The 22,623-nt window shown below is 35.1% G+C and overlaps 1 long non-coding RNA gene across 1 annotated transcript in view; it reads right to left on the reverse strand.

The window, feature by feature from the left end:
• Window positions 1-429: 429 nt before the first annotated feature.
• The window catches only part of LOC143690141 (uncharacterized), a 193,306-nt gene continuing 171,112 nt past the window's right edge, over window positions 430-22,623 (reverse strand). Inside the window, exons 5-6 of the long non-coding RNA XR_013179009.1 lie at window positions 2,694-2,743; window positions 430-503 (exon numbers count right to left, since the gene is read on the reverse strand). This is a non-coding gene — a long non-coding RNA (uncharacterized LOC143690141). The remainder of the gene's footprint in view (window positions 504-2,693; window positions 2,744-22,623) is intronic.

Consider the following 22,623-nt stretch of genomic DNA (forward strand, 5'->3'; position numbering starts at 1 on the left):
TTTGAAAAATTTTTAGAAACAACTCCTTCACAACACTTAACCACCTCTGGAAATTCAAGTCTGTCAAATTTCACAACAAAGAAAATAGCATACTTATAATGAATGGGATTACGCGAAGGTATCCTATCTGTGCAGTAACGAAGTGGATGGCTTTTGGCAGGCAAAAGTTATGTTTCATGTGGGTTTTGGTAAAAGTCAAATATAATTCACTGGATTAAAGATTGTAACTGGATAGCAGAAAGGAAAAGCAAAACCTGAGGCCACATTATAGAGGGTTTTATAGGATATTAGAGTTTGGATTTCATTAAATTAATATGGCTTCCTAGTCCCTAAGGAATATTGGTTTAATTCAGAAAAATGACCAGACATGGAGGATTAAACAGGTACCAGCCCTTCAAGAGTGAAGACCATTTCCTGCCACCCTCGGTTCCCTGCCCTCTGGAGGACCATTTGCTTCATTTGCTGCCTCCTGCCCAGTCTCAGTTGAAGGGTGCAAAGCTCACCTGCAGACCAAAAGAAAAGAAAGACTTGGCTCCTCAGGCAATCTTCTGGCTCTTCTTCCAAGTCTTCACTGAATTCTTTGAGGCCCAAGTACTCACTGTCTCCCAGGACATGAAATATCCTCTGTTTTAATCATCTTTCATCTCCCATAATTTTGCCCTCATAAAACTCAGTTGCATTTTCCTAAACCCAAACTCACTCTCCTTCCATCTTTCATAAGATGTTTGTTTGTTTGTCTTTTGCTTTTGTTTTTTTAGTTTGATTTTTTTTATCCCTTAGACCTCTGTTGTTCTCCTTGGTGTTTGAGAATGCTCATAAATAACACTCTCCTTACCCCTAAATTTGTGATAAATGGAGAGGCAAATACATGAATAAGGCAGTTGGTGATCCAAATGTTAGCCTTATTATTTATAAGAGCAAATTTGCAGAATGGGGTTTACGTCCTCAAGCAAGGAAGCTTGCTAATGTTTCACCCAAGAATTAATCATACACATCCTAGTCAGTGCCAGACAGCATAACCGTTTGCCTCTCTACAAGGGTCCAAGTCATGAAACTAAACACATGGAAAAATGAAGGAGTCCAGAGCACACAGTCTATCAAGACAGGAAAATCCCTGAAATGCGAGGTCTGAGTGGCCTGTCTCAACCACACATGCCCAGCTCATCCTCCCTAACCCACCACTCAGTTAAGTGAATCTGCAACCGAGGGAAGAAATACCTTAAAATGGAGGAGAAGTCTGAGTCCTTACTTTAAAGAATCCCTTCCCCTTTGGTGACATGAGGAGTGAGGAATAAGCAACCCATCCAATAGACTGTAGCCATTTCAATGAACATTCCTTCACCTCCTCACTTTAACTGTAAGCTCTCTTTCTGCTATATCTCCCTCAAACACAGTGTGCTTATTTTCTCAAACCCAAGCTCATGTAAATGATAAAATGGAATTTATGCTTCAGTCAGCAACTTCAATGCTACTTTTAAATTTAAAAGTAGCCATCTGGTGAAAATTCCTGTTATTTAGAGGCAAGTGTCACTGGTTTCTATTACTATCTAAACTTTTCCTTGGTGTTCTCTCTAGCCTTCATTAACTAAAATACTTGCACTGGGCTCTCAATGCCTCTCCACAGCTGAAGTAATATTACGAAAGCACGGTGTCTTGAATAATATGTCTACCACACCCAAATGATTTATACCCGCAGCACACTACAAATACACACACAGTGTGTTATCTCCAAAATCACTAACTAAAGTATGCCACTCTCCGCAAATAACTTCCTCTCTATATACCAAGGTAGTTCATCCTTGTAGGACAGTCCACCCCATTCATTCTCTCTAAATTTTAAAATCCATCAGCCTCTTTCCTTTTAGTTCATAGCCAAAGTTATGTCATTTCAGCACTATCTTGTAAATGTCTTTAATTCATTTAGGCCATATCCAATGATAAAAATCCTCAACCATGGATGGATCTATCTCTCTGTTTTCCATGACTGTATCTGGATTGACAAGTGCAATTGAATTACTATAAAAAAAAAATCCACTGACACAAGTTTCTCCTAGAAATCAATAGAATTAGCCTTCTCAAGTTAATTTATTCCTTGATTATTCAAAAGATTACTACATTCTCATTAAGTCAAGTATCTAAAAATTATTGTGAGAGTATGCATGCATGTGTACATTTTCTTCATTATTACAATTATTCATCCAATGGTGGTATATTTGCAATTGCATGCAAACCTATGACTGGAGACAGACTCTAGGGCTTGTGCATAGGAATCCTAGCTGGTAATTCTAAATTTATAATGGCCTCAGAACATGAATATATGGATATAACTATTTGTGAACTCTGAAGTTCTATTTAGGAGTCAGTTTTATTTTTATATCACACATGGAGTTATGATTAGAATAAATAGTCTACATGCATATATAACTTGTCAAGTAGTAAGAGAAGAATCATTGGGTGTTTTCTAACTCTTGGAAATATATCTTTCAATCTAAAAATTCCAAATAACATTATTACTATAATGAACATGAAGGACGCAGAGAAACGTTAGTCCCTGAAGTAGATAATTTTCAGAGATGAAAGGTGAATTAGGAATTAGGAAAACTATCTCATTTCTTCATTGAACCAAATTTAACGGATGAAAATACATGTCAAAAATGGCAGGTGCATGGGTGGTTCAATGGTAGAATGCTCACCTTCCATGGGGAAGACCCAGGGATCTGGGTTCCATTCCCAGACCATGCACCTAAAAAGAAAAAAATTAAAAATAAGGAATTTGGGTGGTGTAGCAGTGGTTCAGTGGCAGAATTCTCACCTGCCATGCCAGAGACCCGGGTTCAATTACCGGAATCCGCCAATGCCCAAAAAAAGAAAAACTGTTATAGTGAATTACCTTCAATAAGTTAACAAATATATTGTAGCCAAAAGGAGTGATTAACTATCTAGTGAATCAAATGTAGGCCAGATTTAAGGGTACCTTCAGTTCTTGGGGCTAATTAGAAATTTGGTTTTTGGAGACAAACATAGTTAAGGGTCTTTGTCAGTTTGGACAATTGAAAAAAATAAATGATGAAGAAAAAAATCTCTTGTGCTCCATTAGACCCAGTTATTCAAAGTAACAGTCCCAAGTCAGATATCCTATATTCTTTAATATTGGTAAGAGATGTGGGTCAGAAATCACAAAGTTATGTACATTTGTTAGTCTATTGATAATCTTGGCCTTCTGTCATTATATTATTTAAATTTTGTTAATTTTAATAAAGAATATGTGTAAGGTTCATAAAATCATAGTTCAGACTATGAAAAAATAAAAAGTGATACCAGTGTAAATTTGGGCATGCATTTAAAAATTAAAGTATGAGGAATAAGCCACAGAAAATTAAATGTTAGGTAAACTATAAGCTATCAAAAGCAATGTTTCAGAGAACTTAGAATATAATTACTTGATAATTTATATCAAAGGGTTATGATTCAGGAGATAATCAGGCCTTTTAAAAATAGTGATAGTTAGAATTCATGATTTTCTTTCACGTTTTCAATTTGTTTCAGAATAGACACACCCTTTTAGACTACACAATGACAATTCATGAGTAAAATAAAAGCAAATGAACATGCATCTGCATGATAAACTTTTCAAAGACAAACTACTATGAGGAAAAACTAGCAATCACTCTACAGGGAGCAACTATTGAATTCTACTATACTCCGATATCATCATTTTCAAATAATGTACATAACCACAAAGAACAAAAATAATCAACTACTTCCAAACCATTAATTCAAATAAAATTTAGTTTTATATAAATGTCTCTATCAAGATAAGATAATGAAAATGAACACTGATTACTATAATAAGCCAAGGTTACTTCACAAGCATGTATTATTTCAAGCTTGTGTAACTGAAGTCATTCTCATCATTAGTAAACACTGACTTACAATTTTATGCCACATTTATAATACAACATTTTCAAAATAAGCCCTTACCAATATATGTCTAAGGTTATTTGCATTACAAGCTCTACAATTTTTTACTAACATTGTTGACTTCCAATCAAGATGGCAGTGTAAATTCAGGGTTCTAATAATGACCCTTTCAATTTTTAAATAAAATAGACAATCAAATAGAAAAAAATGTACATTTTCCATAAATATTGAGTCTGAAACTCAGGAGAAATTGAGCAGGAGAAACAGAATTGGCAGTTATTTGCATATTAATAGAATTGAAACCAAGAAAGTGGAAGAGCTAAGAGATAAGTGAATTGGCTCCGAGATGTCAAGTAAGAAAAGAGCCCACTGGATTTAGCATCAATAATATTAGGAGTGCATTGCCAACACCGTTGAGTAAAATGGTGGGGCAGAAGACAAAAAAAGGGTGTTAATGCAGAAAATTATGACTGTGATGGAAGGGGAGAGTTTATTTAGTAGCAGAAACTGGATGTGGGATGAGTGGTGGGAATTTTCTATTAAATTGCTTATTTTTGAGGACAAGAAAGACTTGAATGTGTTTTGTTTGTTTGTTTGTTTGTTTGTTTGTTTTTTGCATGGACAGGCTCCAGGAATCAAACCTGCTGAGCCATGGTGGCACCACCCGACTTCAATATTTTTAAATGTTGAAGTACAGAGAGGAAGATGAAGCTTAAAAAAAGAGAGAGAAGGGATATTTGATGGAAGTCCTTGAGGAAAGAAGAGGTAAGAATCCAAAGCTGGGGTTATAGGACTGTCATCAGATAGAAGGAAGGACAAAATAGCACTGCTTACTTAGGGGCTAGATAACATAACTTCAAAATATTTAAAATCAGCATTTTTGGAGACACAAGAAAAGTGATAGAAACCTCATAGTAGTAGAGGAGATTATAATTTTTTTATCGTCCTGAAATAATCAAATAGATGGAATAAATAAAGAGAGAGAAATAAAAACAATTAATAAATGCCAAGGGAAGATGATTGAATTCTCTTTTATTACTTTTTCCCTTTCATGTCCTCACAAAGAATTAGAGTATTGTCGGTGTTTGGTGGGCTTGGAGCTCTCTGATGGCTCTAGGTTTTTTAGGACAGAGAGAGGAATACAAATGAACCCTCCTGATCTGATCTCTCCCTAGATGATCTCATCTGTTCTCAAGGCTTTAAATCCTACCTACATGACAATATCTTCACCTTTTTTTTTTAATTAATTAATTCATTCATTCATTCATTTATTTATTTTTGCATGGCCAGGCACCTGGAATAGAACCTGGGTCTCCTGCATGGCAGACGAGAATTCTGCCACTGAGCCACCATCGCACCACCCTAGTCTCACCTTTTTGATTTCCCATCCTAACCTCTTCTGAGTTTTAGACTTTATATGCAAATAGCTTTCTACATTTGCTCCTGATATCTCAGAAACATCTCATTTTACCATGGCTCACTAAAATATTGATCTGTCCCCTATATTCTGTTCCTCCAACCAACCTTTTCTTTTCCATAAAAATCCTCACACTTTACCCAGGTACATAAATTAGGAACCAAGGAGACAACATCTTCTTCATCCCTCATTTATCCTATCACCAAATGTGGATGATTCAACTTTAAAAATGCACATATCGATGCTTCTGTTGCTCCCCACATTGACTGTCACTCTCCTAAATCAGGCTGAATCGTATCACAGGTGAATTACTAAAATTTCTTCCTTGTTTGTTCGTTGTTGTATTTTATCACATTTTAATCTATTCTCTGCATAGTAGCCTGAGGGATCTTTTGATAATTCAAATCTCTTCATGCTCCAATGAATAAACTCATCAAGGCAATACCCTCCTATTTATCTATTTATAATAAAAATTCAAGGGACTTGACATACTCTAATGTGTATTTGGACCCTGTGTATACTCCAAATTTATATCACACTACACTATTATCACTCACTCATCTCTCACACTAGACTGTAGACTCTGGCTTTCTGTCTGTTTTATTCACTATTATATATTTACACTGTCTAGAGTTGTGTCTGACACACGCTGATAATAAATATTGAATGACTGAATAAGTGAACGATAGCTTGTTTTTAGGATAAGATCTCCAAACATCTGGAAAGGGAAATCATCTCCAAGATCTGTTGCCCTGTCATGCAAGAGCCCTTCAAAAGGCCCTTAGTGTTAGAGCAAACATCTATTTTTCCACATTTGCTACCTGATGTGTTCTGGACTGGTTTTTCCTCAAAGCATGAAGAAAAAGAAAGATTTCAGTTATGAAATTGAGCTTGGGGAGGGGAGGAATGGGAGTGGTAACTGGGAAAATATAAACTGCATTCATCCTTCTTTGTTTATGCTCTGAGCTACAGCAAATTCAAAGAACTTCCACCAAACAGTCTAGCTCTCTCAGCATCTACACTGGGTTTATATTAGGTCTACCCATCCATAGAGAGCCACACTTTTAGTTTCCTGACTGAAGCCAGGGAAAATGTTAGGTGACATAAATATCCATAGCACAAACACAGAAAAGTCAAAGGGTTTCAGGGGTGTGCTGGTTTGAAATTGTTGTGCACCCCAGAGAAATCATGTTCTTTAACCCTGATTCAGTACTGCTGGGTGATATCTTTTTTTTTTTTTTTTTTTTAATGGGCAGCCACCAGGAACCAAACCCGGGTCGCCAACATGGCAGGCAAGAATTCTGCCCCTGAGCCACTGTCGCACCGCCCCTGGGTGGTACCTTTTGATTAAGCTGTTTCCATGGAGATGTGGGCTGAGACCAATTGTGGGTGAGACCTCTTGATTAGATGTTTTTCATGGAGATGTGTCTCCACCCACTCAAGGTGGGGTTGCTTACTGGAGTCCTTTAAGAGGGAACCATTTTAGATAAAGCTTTAGAGCCCTTTCAGTCATAGACCTTTGGAGATGCAAAAGGAAAATGCTCCTGGGAAAGCCTTATGAAATGAGGAGAGAATGCTAGCAGATGTCACCATTCGCCTTCCTAGCTGACAGAGGTGTTCCAGATGGCATCAGCTTTTCTTGATTGAAGATTACCACTTGTTGGTGCCTTAATTTGGACATTTTCAAATTAATTACAGCCTTAGAACTGTAAACTTGCAACTTAACAAATTCCCTTTTTAAAAGCCATTCCATTTCTGGTATATCGCATTCTGGCTGCTTTCACAAATGAAAACCTGGGGAATACAGTCCACATTGGCATGAAGGCTATGGCCTGTTCACTCACTTCCCCTCCTCTTCAGACTCTCACCACACTATTATCTTCTTTTGTTTCACAAGAATATATCACAGTAGACATTCAGGAAGAGAATAATCACACATTAATCTGGATCCAGGCATATAGAATGAAAAAAAAACTGATCTCCACTTCTTTAAAGCCACAGACAGCACCCATTTGAGATTCAAAGCTTGTTATTTGGGGAATATGTTTTCATTCCATTCTAGGATAGGATGTCACCAGCACCACCACCTCCCATGGCAATGGAAAATCTAACCTAAATACAGCAAAGAGGTAGAAATAAATCTTTCCCATAATGAATGTTTATATTGCTACATATCATACAGATTTTTTTTGCTTTCTCTTCTATTTTGCAATACTGGCATAAGTTATTTTTTTTTTATTCTTTGTCCATTTGAACAGAAATTTAGAGAAAAGGGCAATTATATGCATTAGCATAAATCACAGTCTTCATCCAGACATCTGCAAAATCTGTTTATTAAGAAGGACATTCAATTAACATTACATTTTGCGAATTTCTCATGTCATTAAATATTCCTCAAGGCATGATCTTTAATGCCTTTATAATATTCCCATACTTGAAAGTATAATGACTTATTTAACCACCGCTATGTTGTTGGTTATTTCAAGTAGCTTCAATTTTGCACTATTATAACGATGCCATGAATATCAGTGTCCATAAGTTATTATCTACATCTCCTTTTATCCCCTTCGGATTTATTTCTAAAAGCAGAATTAGTGGGTCAGTGACTGCCAATACATATTACCAAATTGCTTTGCAGAAAACTGGCATCCATTTAAAACCCAATCAGGAGTATATGTCTTGAATCTTACAATACATACAAAACAATACTGGTTTTAGACACAGTTTGTATATCATTTTTGCTTTATTTTGTATTTAATTGCTTACATGACAGTTAATTTTTATATCATTATTATTCATTTATTTTATATGTTGGGCAAATATTTGTTTATGCTATAAAGCCTTTTTTCTATTAGAGCATTATAACTTTGTTCTTATTAACGTGCAGTTATTCTTAATATATTAAAGATATTAATCATTTTCCTGTCTTATTTTTTCTAGTTTGTTCTTAGTTTTATAATGTTTAAAATGATTGCTTATATATGGTATATTTATTTTTAAAATTGAATAAAGTGGGTTGATCTTTTATTTGTGATGTCTTCTATTTGGCAAAATTCATCATATATGGATTAATGTTTTTATGATTATTTTGCAATGTCATATATTTATATCTAACTATTTATTCCACCTGGAATTTCTTTTTTGGTTTGTGTATCACCTAAATTTATACCATCTATATTGATATAATTTCCTACGTCTCAGCCATCTCAGCCTATTGTCTTGTGATGCTTTGTGTTATCTATTAAATCCCTCTATGCTCTAGTATTTTCTTCAGATATTTTGTTCTTTTCCAGGCACATGTTGGTATTTTGCACCATAGGAAGAATTATTATTTATTGACTCTGTAACACATTTGGATATCCAATAAGTCAAGACCCTCTGATAACTCCCCTCTTTACATTAGTAAAAACGTATCTTTATCTTACTCCAATGGTCCTCCATTTTACTTGGAATAAAATCCAAAGTCCTTACCATGAGCCATAAAGATTCTGGCCCTCAGCTGCCTCTCTAATATCATTTCAGGCAACATTTCATTTTCTGTGGCCCAACCATAATGTCTTCCATGCCATACACATTTCCACTTCATCTGTTTCCCCTTTTTCTCCTGTAGTTTCCACATGACTCCTGCCCTAATTTCATTCAGGGCTGTGCTCAAATGTCACCTCTTTACAGATGATTTTCCTGAATACCCCGTCTAAAAGATATCACAGCCCTGTCAGAGATCCAGTCCCACTCACACTTTTGACTCCTCTCTACCACAGAAGCTAAATGCCTCCAAACCTCCAAACCACACTTTCTAGACTTTATTTCCAACTAATTTCTAATATGCTTCTTCCACTAGGAGATATCTCCACTAGGAGATATTAGTGATCCATTAGAAGGTGGATAGAAGTACAAACCAACCATTCTGCTTTTAATGGTACCTCCAGTGGTAACAGCAGCAGACATTAGCATTGACAATCGTCATAGTTTAATAGCCTGTAACTGTGTGATTTCAGCAACGCTGGTGACAGAAGATCCCAAGCATGAGATGCAGTGGGTGTCAGCCCCAGCAGTCACAACACTGATGTTCTGGTGCCTCTTTTCAAAGCACTTTCTTTGGAAGTGCAGGCTCTGTTTCCTCCAGCCCAAAGACAATAGCAGCTGCCTCTTCTCAGGGTGGCATTCCTTTTCCATATTGCATCTCAAGCCCAAGAAAATAGTAGTATATTCATGTTGAACATAACTTTTTCCTTTCCATTAGCTCCTATGGTTGGAAGGAGCTTCCTGATCCCAAGTGAAGACACTCTTCCCTTTTGGTTCTCCAGTCTTTCTGATACTTTGATAAAAATTCCCTGTATTAATTACCTCTCTAGTTGAAATGGAGTGACCTGATATACTACTGTTTCCTTGTTCAGGTTTAAATAGCTAAATTCTCCACATATACATCATCCCTTCTTTATCAATAACAAAAATCCCTGGATTGTAACACCTAGATACAAAGTACATATCACTGACTCTCTTGCAGCTAGCTATGGTCATGTGACTATCTTCAAGATAAATAGGATATAAATGAAAGTGATATGTACATATTCTTCATAATGGCCTTAAAGATTCTTAAGAATTCTATCTTCCTTGCTTTCCTTGATGGGAAAGGGAGACGAGTGGCATGACATTGGAGAGGATAGAGTTTCCCTACCAGTCCAGATCTCTTGACTCTGGAGTATTTTGTGAAAAATGAACATTCACCTTACTTTAGCCACTATGTTTTTAATAAATAATTGTAATAAATAATAACAATAGTAATACATAAGTGATAAAAAGCAAAACATTCATTAAAATCTGCTTCTGACAAAAATAAACTATGGGAGTTATTTTTATTCATTTTTGAAGTTTTGATAAGGTGACAAGAAAGGAATATTAAGGTCAAAACCTAAATGAAACCAAGGGTCTAGAAGTAAAGTGTGAAAGAAAAAATATTCAAACAATACAAAGGAAAGTTAGAAAAAAAGTTACAAAGAAACATTGGCAAAAATAAAGAAAAGAAATGACAGTGATACATTGATGTTCATATCAAGACTAATGATAAATTTAAATGCTCCACTGAGAAGACAAAACTTGATTGACAAAATCCAGCTATATGCTGTTTAAAAGGAATAAAATTGCAACATAAGGTAAAAAGAATTTAGAATGAAAAAAGACGTTTCTAAAATTCATCCAAAATTTTTAAAAGGAAGTTGATGTAGATATTTTACTATGAAACAAAATAGAATTTGAGGGAAATTTACTTTCAAAAATGTTGGGTAAATGCTTCCTAATGGATAAAAATTTGAGTCACAAGGAAGATCTATGGATTTTAAATTTGCCTGAACCTAATAATAGGCTTATAAAATGAAAAAAACAATCGACATAGCCAAGGAACAGTGGAAACCTCCTGCATTGTAACAATAATTTCTAACACAGCTCTCTCCAAAATCATTGACCATTCAAAAAAAGCAATAAAGGTGTAGAAGGGTTAGATCAATATAATTAACCTTGACCTAGTGGATATATATATAGTACAGTACAACTACCAATTGGAAGAACACTCATTCATGAATAGGCAAAAGACTGTTTGAAAAAAAAATTGTCTTTATGTAAGGTCAGAAAGCAAGCCTTAACAATTGTACGAGAACTGATATCATGGAAGGTACATCTCTGACCAAAATGCAAATAAAGGATAAATTAGTAACAAAAGGGTAATTAGGAAAACCAGTTTTGTTTTCATATTAAGAAGCATACACCACTATTACTCATGGATCAAAGGAAAAATCAGAATGGATTAAGAAATCATTTGTAATTGAATGATAAAAAAGAAATATAACCAAAATATACCTAAAGTCCCATCTAATATTTTAAAGAAAATGCATCTAAAACACAGAAATAAGGCAAAGAACGGGGTTGCATATTCTCAAAGTCATGTTTAAATATTATTTAAAAGGCACTAATCAAAGCTTTTTAGGTATATAAGGGAATGTTCCTTTGTTGAAATCACTAACTGTTGCTTTAAAACCAGACTTCGCAAAATTACATGATATCTTGTACATTTTTGTCCTGTAGACATACTCTATTTTCAAATACCTTTTTAACCCCTATTCTGGTAATTCTCTAGGACACATCTTTACCATCTATCTTTTGCCTTCATAGTGAGTTTGATAAAGCACTTCACTTTTGACAAGTGTTCATTTTATATTTGTATGAGTATCATGCATTTAGCTTTTTGAAAATAACATGTTGACAATAACAAACTTCTTGAGATGCAGCTGAATAAGTACTTTAGGAAAAAAGTACAGAAGAGAGTTTATAGAATATAAGAAGGCTGAAAATTACTGACATATTTCAAAAAGCTGAAAATATAACATCAAAATAAATCTGAAGGAAATGGAAGAAAGAGAATAGGATATAATCTTATAAGAGCAAAAGGAACTAGGGTGATGAAGCCAAAAATTTGTTTTCCAAAAACCAAATGAAATAAAACATAATATCTGGTAGAATTTACTAAGAAGAGAAAAGACTTGATAAATAAGTATGAAGGCAAACAAGGAGATATCTACGCAGTTGCAGATATTTAAAAAAGAGAAAAAACTATTAAGCTAAGGTAGCGGAAAATTTAGGTTAAATGGACAAATTGTTAGAAAAAATATTTTTACCAAAAAACAGAAAACATGATTATTAATATACTTTCCTATAATAATTGAATCAGAAGTTGAAAACTGTGTCACTGAGTAGCACCAGGCTCAATAATGTAGAGTAAGTACTAAGAAAAATTTTTTTAAGAAAATCATCCCAACTTCATACAGTGTATTCCAGAGTGTAGCAAAAGAGGACACACTCCCTTATTCATTTTCAGGAGGGAGCATATTCTTGAAACCAAAATGCAATAAAAATAATATAAGAGAGTGTAATAATTATAGGTCTATTTCATTCATGAACTTAGTAGCAAAAATCTTTAAAAATATCTGTCAAATTGATATTTTTCAGAAAGTTTAGGAAAAATATAAAACCTTATTACCAAGTTAGATTTATTACAAAACTGCAAGTTTATCACTTAAAAATCAAATATTATAATTTCTTTCATCATCAAATTAAACATGAATAATCACATGATTAACATGCATGAAAATATTTCATAAAATTCCACTTCCGTTCAAAATGAATTCTTGACAAAATACAAATCTAAAGATAAATTAAAAAATAAACAAAAAATCAACTACAGCAAACAAACAATGGTACAAAAATCTGCAACAACAGAATCATTTTTGAGTTTGGCAACTAAAAGCTCAATTTCTCAGATATTATTATCAGATATTATCTCAGATATTATGGTTGTGTATTACAAATTCTATAAGAATATTTAGATAAATTATTGGAAATATATTTTATCAATGTTGATATTGATCAACTCCCACCCCTACCCCCCCCGAAAAGCAAAAACTATTGACAAAAAGGAGGAAGCAGGGGTTCCAGAAAAAAAAAAAAAAAACTGAAGGAGGCTGAATTTACCTTGAACAAGGATGAAACTGGGGCAGGTGGGGAAATGGACAACTTGGATATGCAGCCTAGATAGAAGGAAACTAGAGGAAGCAATGTGAAGACAAGTTGTAGAAAACTCATTTACAGATGTGAGCATCCCAGCTTTGGCAAGGAATAATCACTGTTTTTCCCTTCAGTATGAAAATTCTTGGCCACAGTCCAGAACATTGATGAAATTATCTTCAGGCAATGCAGAAGCATGCTGGCGAGAACACTGACCAGCCATTTTGAGTACGCTTGCATGATTTTCTCTAAAAATGCCCTGGGCTGGTGGATTACAATCTAGGAGAAATATTCACAGTAGCTCTGTTCTTAATTATAAAACATGGAAACATCTCAAATATACAAATCAGAATAGTAAATTGACTGTGATAGTGAACAAAACGAATGAGTCAGAAAAAATATGTACAATATGATTTTATTTGTAGAATCTATCAAAATTAGAAACAAACAATAATAAACTGTTCAGGATACATTTTCAGAGCTTGATGTTATAAAATTAAGGAAACAATTAACATAAAGTTTAATAAAGGAAGGGAAAAGAAAGATGATCACACAGGAAGCTTGTATTGTACCGATAATTTTCTACCTCATAACTTGGGTGGTGAGTACCTATGTGTTTCTTTTATTATGTTCACAAATTTTACATGCACATTTAATAATTCTTGTATATATGACACATTTTAATTAAAATATATGGAGAAAATAAAGTAATTGATAGGATTTTCCTTACTTGTAGAGACCTTAAAAGACTCAAAGACCCAACAACAAGATTATGTTCTCTACTGAGAGGTAATATTTTGGTAAAAATTCATCTTATATTGTGCATACATCATCAAGAAATAAATTAAGATGGTTACTTTTCTTTAGGCATGGAAATGAATTATATAAATTTATTCTTCTCATACTCTTTATAATTGCTTATAAAGGTGAAGGAATTCAAACAACATGTAATAGAGGGTTGAAATAAAGTAAGAATGTGGTGCCAGAGCTTATCATGAGAATAAAAGTCAACAAGTCGAAATCAGTGGAAAGAACACGGCTTAATTACACAATATAGATACAGAAATGGAGTTAATTTTATTTTAATCTAACTGCCACATGCAGCTAACATCTGGATTGGCAGCTACAGACTTTCTTTGACCTAACAATGCTTCAGCATTCTTTCATCCAAACTGATGTTTCAACTAAAATGTAATGCTGCAGTGCTTTCTCAAGAATAGGATTTTAAATTCATCACCTAATGCCTTTCATGAATTTGGTTCAAATCATAGACTTTCAAGAAGAAATTCACTAAAGGCCGTAGTATGTGGTTGACATTGTCCTAATGGAGTGCTAATAGAGCTTGTGTTCAGTTGTTTTGTTGATTAATTAATCATGCTTGGCTTCCAATTTTCACTTCATTTATTGTCTCAGAACAGGTTTGAAATCTGCACTTATACTACCATGTTTCCTAATTTAGCCTTTAAAAAAGAAAAATGAATCTTTTAGAAAAAGAATCAATTCTTATTTTTAAGCTTTCAATATATGTATTTTTTTATAAGAAAGCATTAACATATAAATTTTTCCTGATTGTTCTAATATGTACCATTTAATATATTTTTCTTTTTGAATAAGGAAGAAAGTACCTGAAATCTTCTTCACTAAAGGAAATAATTATTGTCAGTATTTCCTTTCTCAATTATTCTTCAGAAATTTATTGGTATCTGTATCTCTCATATGTACAGATATTGATCATCTTTTATTTCATTAATTTATTCAAATTTCTTTAATCCATTACTGCTATATGCCACAAATTTTTCTAGGTCTTAAAGATTTCTGATAGGCGATATACTCAAGAAGCCAAAGTTTAGAGTTTGAAAAGTTATTGACAGAGATACACAGAAATGATGTGCTAAATGCAATGACAAAAAAAAAAAACATTCTAAGGATAAGGGATTTTGAAGAGTGTCCTTGAACAGAGCCAGTGACTTGGTGAAATGCAGAGAACAATCTAGAAATAAAAGGTAGCAGAAAGCAGAAGTACAGAAGATAGAAAAATCATGGCCTGGGTGTGATATAAAAAAAGTTTTGCTGTTACTTAAGTTTATTTAGAATTTATGGGAGAGATGGATAAGTCAAACCTGGATTGTCTGGATAGTCATGACTTGGATCATGGAGGGAAATTTGTGCTTACTAAGAAACAGAATTATATCTGAGGATGGATTTGAGAGGAAGAGATGAAAACAGGAAGCCCAATGGGATGCTACTACAGATGACAAATGATAAGAAAATGAATTAGGTCAGTGACAAAAGAAATAAAGCAGAGAGGGCCAATTTGAAAAAAAAATTGACAATAAATTATTAGAACAGAGTAAATAGCTGGTTGGGTAGACATGAGCTATGAGAAATGACCATTAGATTTCTAGATTATGTGGCTAAATAGATTATGGTACCAGCACTAACTGAATGAATAACTAAATCTATCAAGTTTAGGTGGGAAATGTTAGAGATATTACATTAAGTTGGTACTAGACAAGACTACATAAGAACACCATACTCTATTCTAGATGAGCTAGCACTCCTTGTAGAGTCAAGGACTATTAGGTTCTCAAGAGTAAAATAGCAAGATACAAGATAATATATAATAATTTAGATAAAATTCCACCATGTAACTCAAGTGAACAAGGCTGAGATGTGTCGTACCTCCATTACTTAAGGGAGGAAGAGGAGCAGAAAGAGAAGAAAAAGAAAGAAATTCTTCTCTGTCTACCTATGCCATATCTTTCAACTCCAATGATCTTTGACTATTCTAGAGAGTCTAAAACAACCAGCCTGTAGGGTAGAGTCCAACTTTTCTTCTATATGAGATGCAAGAGGAAAGAGAGAATGTGCAGTCTTACAACCATTCCAGCTACTTGACAGCAATTATCTGAAGGAAGGGAGTGTTCTTCCATTCATTTGCTCCTTGATTCATTTGCTCCTTACAATGAAAGCCTCAAACACTAGTACCTTCTTGGAGTAGACTTGGTGGCAACTTTCTTTAGCCCATAAAAATATCATGTAGACAATATTGAACATTTTATATTTGAAGTGATCATAGAATTTCCAAGAGGTGACAAGTAATCTGATGTACAGAATGGAACGTGTTAGATGGAAATATGGATGCAGCTTTTCACACTTTATATTTGAAGTGACCATAGAATTTCCAAGAGGTGACAAGTAATCTGATGTACAGAATGGAACATATTTGATGGAAATGTAAATGTAGCTTTTAAAACCAGAAGAAAGGATAGGATTACACAGGGATAGTATATAATAAGAAAATCAGTCCACTAGAATTGAGACTTGTGAAACATCAATACTTAATGAAAAGTCAGAAAAAGAGGAGACAACAAAGAAAATAGAAATACAATGCTGCTAAGCACAAGGAAAACTACAAAATAAGCTGAAAAGAAAATTGAGTTTAAGAAGTATGGAGTAACCAGAAGTATCAAATAGGGTACAGATGTTCAGATGGTAAGGACTAATTATTAACTACTTGAGTGTGGTAGGCTAAATAATATCTCTTCAAAACATCAAGGCCCTAATTCCCTAGAACCTGTGAATTAACATTACCATATATGGCAAAAGGGACTTTTCAGGTGAGACTCAGTTAAGGATCTTGAGTTGGAGAGATTATTCTGTATTATTCCTGTTTGCCCTGAATGTGATCACTAGCGTCCATGTAAGAGACAGAGAGGAATTTGATTAGAGACAGGAAGAAGGCAATGTGAGGGCTAAAGCAAAGTGCTACACTGCTGGTCTCAAAAATATAAAAAGGCCAAGCAATGCAGGAAATTCAGCTCTAGCATCTGGAAAATGAAAGGATTATTCTCTAGAGCCTCTGGAGGGAGTACGGATTTTGATCTAGTGAAACAAATTTCAAGCTCTGACCTGCAGAACTGTAAGAGAATAAATAGGTGTGGATTGTAGACACGAAGTTTGTAGTAATTTGTTATAGCAGCCAAAGGACAACAATGCAATGAATTTGGCAACTAAATGGACGTTGGCATTCCTAGAAGAATTATTGATGAAAATGATCCTACGAACAGAAGTGTAGCAATGCAATTACCCTTGCATGATTAAAAGAACCAATATTTCTAAAAATCCAGGGAAATTTCAATTAATTCACCATATAAAATTACATGTAAACAAGCAGCTACTAAAAAAATTGGGAAAATTGCTGACTAAAAAATACCATTTGTCTCTTAATTAATCTGGAAATATACTTACTAGTGAATCCATATTTTGGACCAAGCCAACCTAAAATTGCCACCTGCTATCATTTTCAGAGTCAGCACATTATTGGAAATATTGATTTGATAGTCATGGAATATATACTTAGCTAATTGCAGAAGAGTTTTACAGACAAAAGTAGCATACTGGTTATACTAAATTTCATTTCATTGTAGACCTACATGGAATAAAAGCTGTTACTCTATTTTTCATTAGAATAACTATTTGAAGGTTTAAGATAGTCGCTTCTCTGATTTTCCATGATATTAATTATATTCTCATTGGATGGGTATTATAATTTTATTGCATCTTATTTTAAGCAATACTCTTCAAAAATTATGTTCTTAAAGTTAATTGGCTAGGAAAAATTACTGTAAAAATCAAAGAACCAGTGCCACAGCTTTTTTTGAGCCTGGAATTGAGCATTGCTATACTCCTGTTTGTATGATCATTTTCATCAATAACTCTTCTAGAGAAATTAAGTGTAGTCATTTCAGCACTAAAGAAGACTAGTCTAGCAAGAATGAAGTTGCCCAAATTTTCATCTCTTGAAATTATATAAAATATTATAACAATTTTTTCCCGTCACCCTCTTAGCTGATGAAGCTTTGGGTTGATACTTCCATTCAGAGTTTAAGATTGTGGACTAGGAAAACCAGCACTTCAGTTCTACTAATCCAGTGTTTCTTCATTTGGATTCCATGCAAGTTTCAGGTGGAAAAGTGCACAAAATGTGATTTTTTAAAAAAATTCTAACGAAGCAGTCTAATTATGACAAGCGAGACTATGAGAAATGAACATGTGGCTTTACAAAGTCTCACAGCTGGTTTGTTGCAGAATCAAGTGCACAAAATTCTCCTGACTAACAGGTGGGGTACTTTTGTTTCTCTTATTGCCATTTTGAAGTGTCTTTTTCATTTAATTTTGATATAAGTTACACATTTCACATATGACACATTTACATATAAATATTTATAGCATAGTCATAAATGCAAAATATAATCCACTTTCTTAATTGAGAAATTTGCTGGTCATTTGTTATTTAATCAATTTTTGATTGTTGGGTACATACATGGAATTGCTTGGATAGAGCTATCTTACTCCCCATCTCCAAAAAAGTAAATTACTTTGTGTTTCTGATTCTTGTGATTTAGCTCGTGGTTGGAATGGTCTTGGACTTAGTTCCTCAAGTGAGTGTATTGTCCTGCAATGGCTGAATAACTCTGCAAGACTGTGACCTCTAAGAGACTACTGAATTGACAACCAGGAAGAAAAATGTGAAATATTTATAGATGTACAATTTCATTATTCATTTCAAAATTATTTGAATTCTTTATAGAAAGTTGTCATTACATTTATGATGACTGGAGGGGGTATATAAGTGTGTTTGAATGTGTAGTTGTGTTGATGTGATTGTATGTCTAGGGGTATATCTGTGAGGACATGTGTGTGTATGTGCTTTACTTTGTTTACATGTGGATATTTATATATTTATGCGCTAGCCTGAGTGTGTATGTATCTGATCTTTTGTGTGTGTGTATGTCATATATGGATGGTTATTTCCATTTGTGAATTTTCATTCTGTGGTCTGTGTTTGCATGGGCTTTTATTTGTATGTTGTATATTTTTGCATATGTGCAGGGGTAACATCGGAGCCAATCTAGGGTATCACAAAATAAATAAGGCTGTTTCATAGAATGTGAGAGCCCAGTGAAAAGTCTTTGCAAAGTCAAAACATGAGAAACATCTAGAGAAGTTAACCAAATACTACATCATGAAAGGGCCGGTAATTTCTTTTAATAGACACAGACACCAGTTATAGGTTTGACTTCCCTGCATGTAATGCTTCTGCAAATCTACCATATGTGGACTTAAAGAATACTGTCATGGTGTTCTACACAGCATTGCTTCTGATCAAGGAATTCACTTCAAAACAAATGAAGTACAGTATTGGGCACATGCTCATGGAATTCTCTGGTCTTGCATATTCCCCATCATCCAGAAGCAGCTGAGTTAATAGAATGGTGGAATGGCCTTTGGAAGACCCAATTATGGCACCGACTAGATGGCAATACCTTGTAGGGCAGAGGTAATGTTCTCTAGAAGGCTTTTGCTCTGAATCAGCATCCATTCTATGGTGCTGCTTCTCCCATAGCCAGGATTCACAGGTGCAAGAATCAAGGGGTGAAAATGGGAATGACACCACTCACTATCACCTGTAAGTGATCTAGTAGAAAAATGTTTGCTTCCGGTCTACAACTTTCAGCTCTGTGGTCTACAGGTCTTAGTTCTAAAATAAGGGGTGCTCCTACCAGGAGACACAACAATGATTCCATTGAACGGGAAGTTAGGAGTACCACCTGGCTGCTTTCGGCTTCTCATGCCTCTGAATCAACAGGCACAAAGGGGGATTGCTATACCAGCTGGGATGATGGATCCTGACTATCAAGGGGAAATAAGGACTGCAATTACACAGTGGAAGTAAAGAAGAGTTTCCCTCAAATACAGGAGAACCCCTAGGGAAGCTCTTAGTACTACTATGCCATATGATTAAAATCAATGGAAAAGTACAGCAACTCAATCCAGGCAGGACTACCAATGGCCCCTTCAGGAATGAAGGTTTGGGTCACCCCACTAGGCTAAGAATCATGGTCTGCTGAAGTGCTTGCTGAGGGCAAAGGTAACATGGAATGGGTAGTAGAAGATAATGATAAATATGAACTACAACCATGTGACCTGTTACAGAAACAAGTACTATAATTGTGTGAATATTTCTTCCTTGCTTTGTTACAATAACTATGTTTTAATTTGTACAAAAAGCAAATATATTTGTGTTCTTCTCTATCTTATTGCCTTACCATATGGCATAATTTATATTATTCATGTCATAGTATTTAAGTTATAGAATATCAAGAGTGAATGTTACTATAGGATTTCCACCCTACTCTGGAGTGATTTAGTGCATTTTCAGTTATACACAGAACAGCTGAGTATTTTTAGTTGAAAAATATGTCTGTTATTGTATTTTATTTAGAGATTAAGTATGGGTTAAGGTAAGGTGTATAGCTGTCAGATTGATAAGAGGCGTATGGTTGGGTTCATGTCTCAACTTGGCTAGGTGATGGTGCCCAGCTGTCTGGTCAAGCAAGCACTGGCCTGTTACTGCAAGGGCATTTTATGGCTGGTTAACAAATCAGAAGCCTGGCTTATTAAATTGTCAGTACGTTGATTACATCTGTGACTGATTACACCTGCAGTCAGCTAAGGGGAGTATCTTCTGAAATGAGTGACATTTAATCTAATCAGTCAAAGGCTTTGAAGGAAAAGGAGAATCTCTCTCTCCACTTTAGCCAGCCAGCCTCTCATGGGGAGTTTACCAAAGACTTTAATTGGAGTTGCCAGCTTGCAGCCGGTCTTACAGAATTTGGACTCATGCATCCCCACAGTTATGTGAGACACTTTTAATAAATCTCATATTTACAGATATCTTCTGTTGGTTCTGTTTCCCTCGAAAACCCTGGCTAATGCAGCTTTCTAAAAATCAACCAAACACTGCATGTTTTTTCAATTTCTGAAATTAATCCAAAATACCATTAACTTCTTTCCCCCCTTATAAAGGTTAAATGAGAAGTATGTAAAGCTCTTATCATAGACCCTGGGACTCAGTAGCATTCAAAATAGTAGTTATCATCATTACCAGCTTCATCATCTCTATTATCACATAGCATACCAATTTAGTTTGTGCAGGCATTTTAAGTAAGAAAAGTATTTTGAGTACTTATCTTATAGTGAGTTGGGAAGTTTGTTTCCTGGAGAATGCCAATAATTTATTTCCTCCCAAGAGACCATGAAGACCATTACTAACTACCTTGGCGCATTGATCATAATCCAGTTCTAACAATCACCTCTATGTGAACAGAAACCTAATTTTATCACCATAATGGCTATGCCTTCACCTCTCAGCAGCATGCCCACATTCCCCCCAAACAATTTATGTAATACACAAAACCTGAATACTTATCTATAACTATACAACAAAAGTAAAATTAGCATGTGTTATAGGGTATCTGTGTACAGGACCAACCTGTTCATACCTGGTAGATAAGTAGATGGGGACCCAGACCATAATCATAGTTTTCTTAATGAGCAGGTAAAGAAAACACAAGTAGATATTTAATGAAATCAAATATTTAGTTAGCCTGAGATAGACACTGTCTCTCTTACAATAAATATGTCCTTGTCTTTGGAATGAAAATACTAATATCTGGTGACATAATTGGGTCTTCCAAAGGTCATTCCACCACTCTATTAACTCAGCCAGGTACAGTACAGAACAAATGTTGGGGGAACACTGTGTGACTGGACACATTGTACACCAGCCTAGACCAGGTGGAATGTGTGAGATCCCAAACAGAACTGTAAGCCCACCATATTGCCAAAGCTGGTGCCCCTCCCCATGGGCTCCACAAGCTGGTTCCCTGAAGGGAAAGGAAACAGATTTTACTAGTAGCAAGGGCTTAGCTCAACCATCACAGAATTAATTGGCAAATTATGACTACTGAATAACATTTGACAGACCAATTAGTATGTGTCTTGGGGAAGGCCTATTTGGATTTATTCTGCATGGAGTTCATTGAGCTTCTTTGACTTGTGTATGTATGCCCTTTATAAGTGTTGGGAAGTTTCCCCCATCCTATCCTCAACTACTCTTCCTGGCCTTGGGACACCAGTAATTTTTATATTTGTGCACTTTTTTTGTCTATCTTTTTCCTGAGATCCAATTCAAAATTTTCCATCCTTTTTGCCATTTGCTAATTTGAGTGTTCGGAATCAGTTATCCTGTCCTCTAGTTCGCTTATTATTTCTTCTGCTTCTTTAACACTGCTGCTGTGTGTCTCTAGTGTGTTTTTTATTTTATCAACAGAATGTGATAGCTGCTATTTTTTTATTTATTCCTTCAAATTCCATCTCTAGTTAAGTATTCAGTCTCTAGTAAGGCCCAGTCATAGGCTAAATGCCTGTTTCTCAAAAGGAGAGTAGTTATCTGCAGCGTATGGTAAAGCGTTGCTCCAAAAGCCTGAGGGACTGTGTTGTGATTCTCTATAGCGGTCTGCCAAAGGCTCCAGACAGCACACCTATTTACCACTGACACTTCCAGCACCATTAGATCTTCTGGATTATATGGCCCAAGTGGCAGAGTACCTTGCACAGCAGCCTGGACTTGTTACAGAGCTGCCTCTCGTTCTGGTCCCCACTCAAAACTAGCAGCTTTTCTGGTCACTCAGTAAATGGGGTAGAGTAGCACACCCAAATGAAGAATATACTACCTCCAAAATCCAAAGACGGGGGCAAGATGGCAGCTTGGTGAGGTATGGAATTTAATTCATCCTCCAGAGTGCTAGTAAATAACCAGGAAGAGAAATGCATGGGTTACATCAGTGACCAGATGCACAGCCTACATCAGTCTGGACCAGCTG

Source organism: Tamandua tetradactyla, chromosome 7 (assembly GCF_023851605.1).
Source record: "Tamandua tetradactyla isolate mTamTet1 chromosome 7, mTamTet1.pri, whole genome shotgun sequence".
In the NCBI taxonomy this organism is placed as follows: domain Eukaryota; kingdom Metazoa; phylum Chordata; class Mammalia; order Pilosa; family Myrmecophagidae; genus Tamandua; species Tamandua tetradactyla.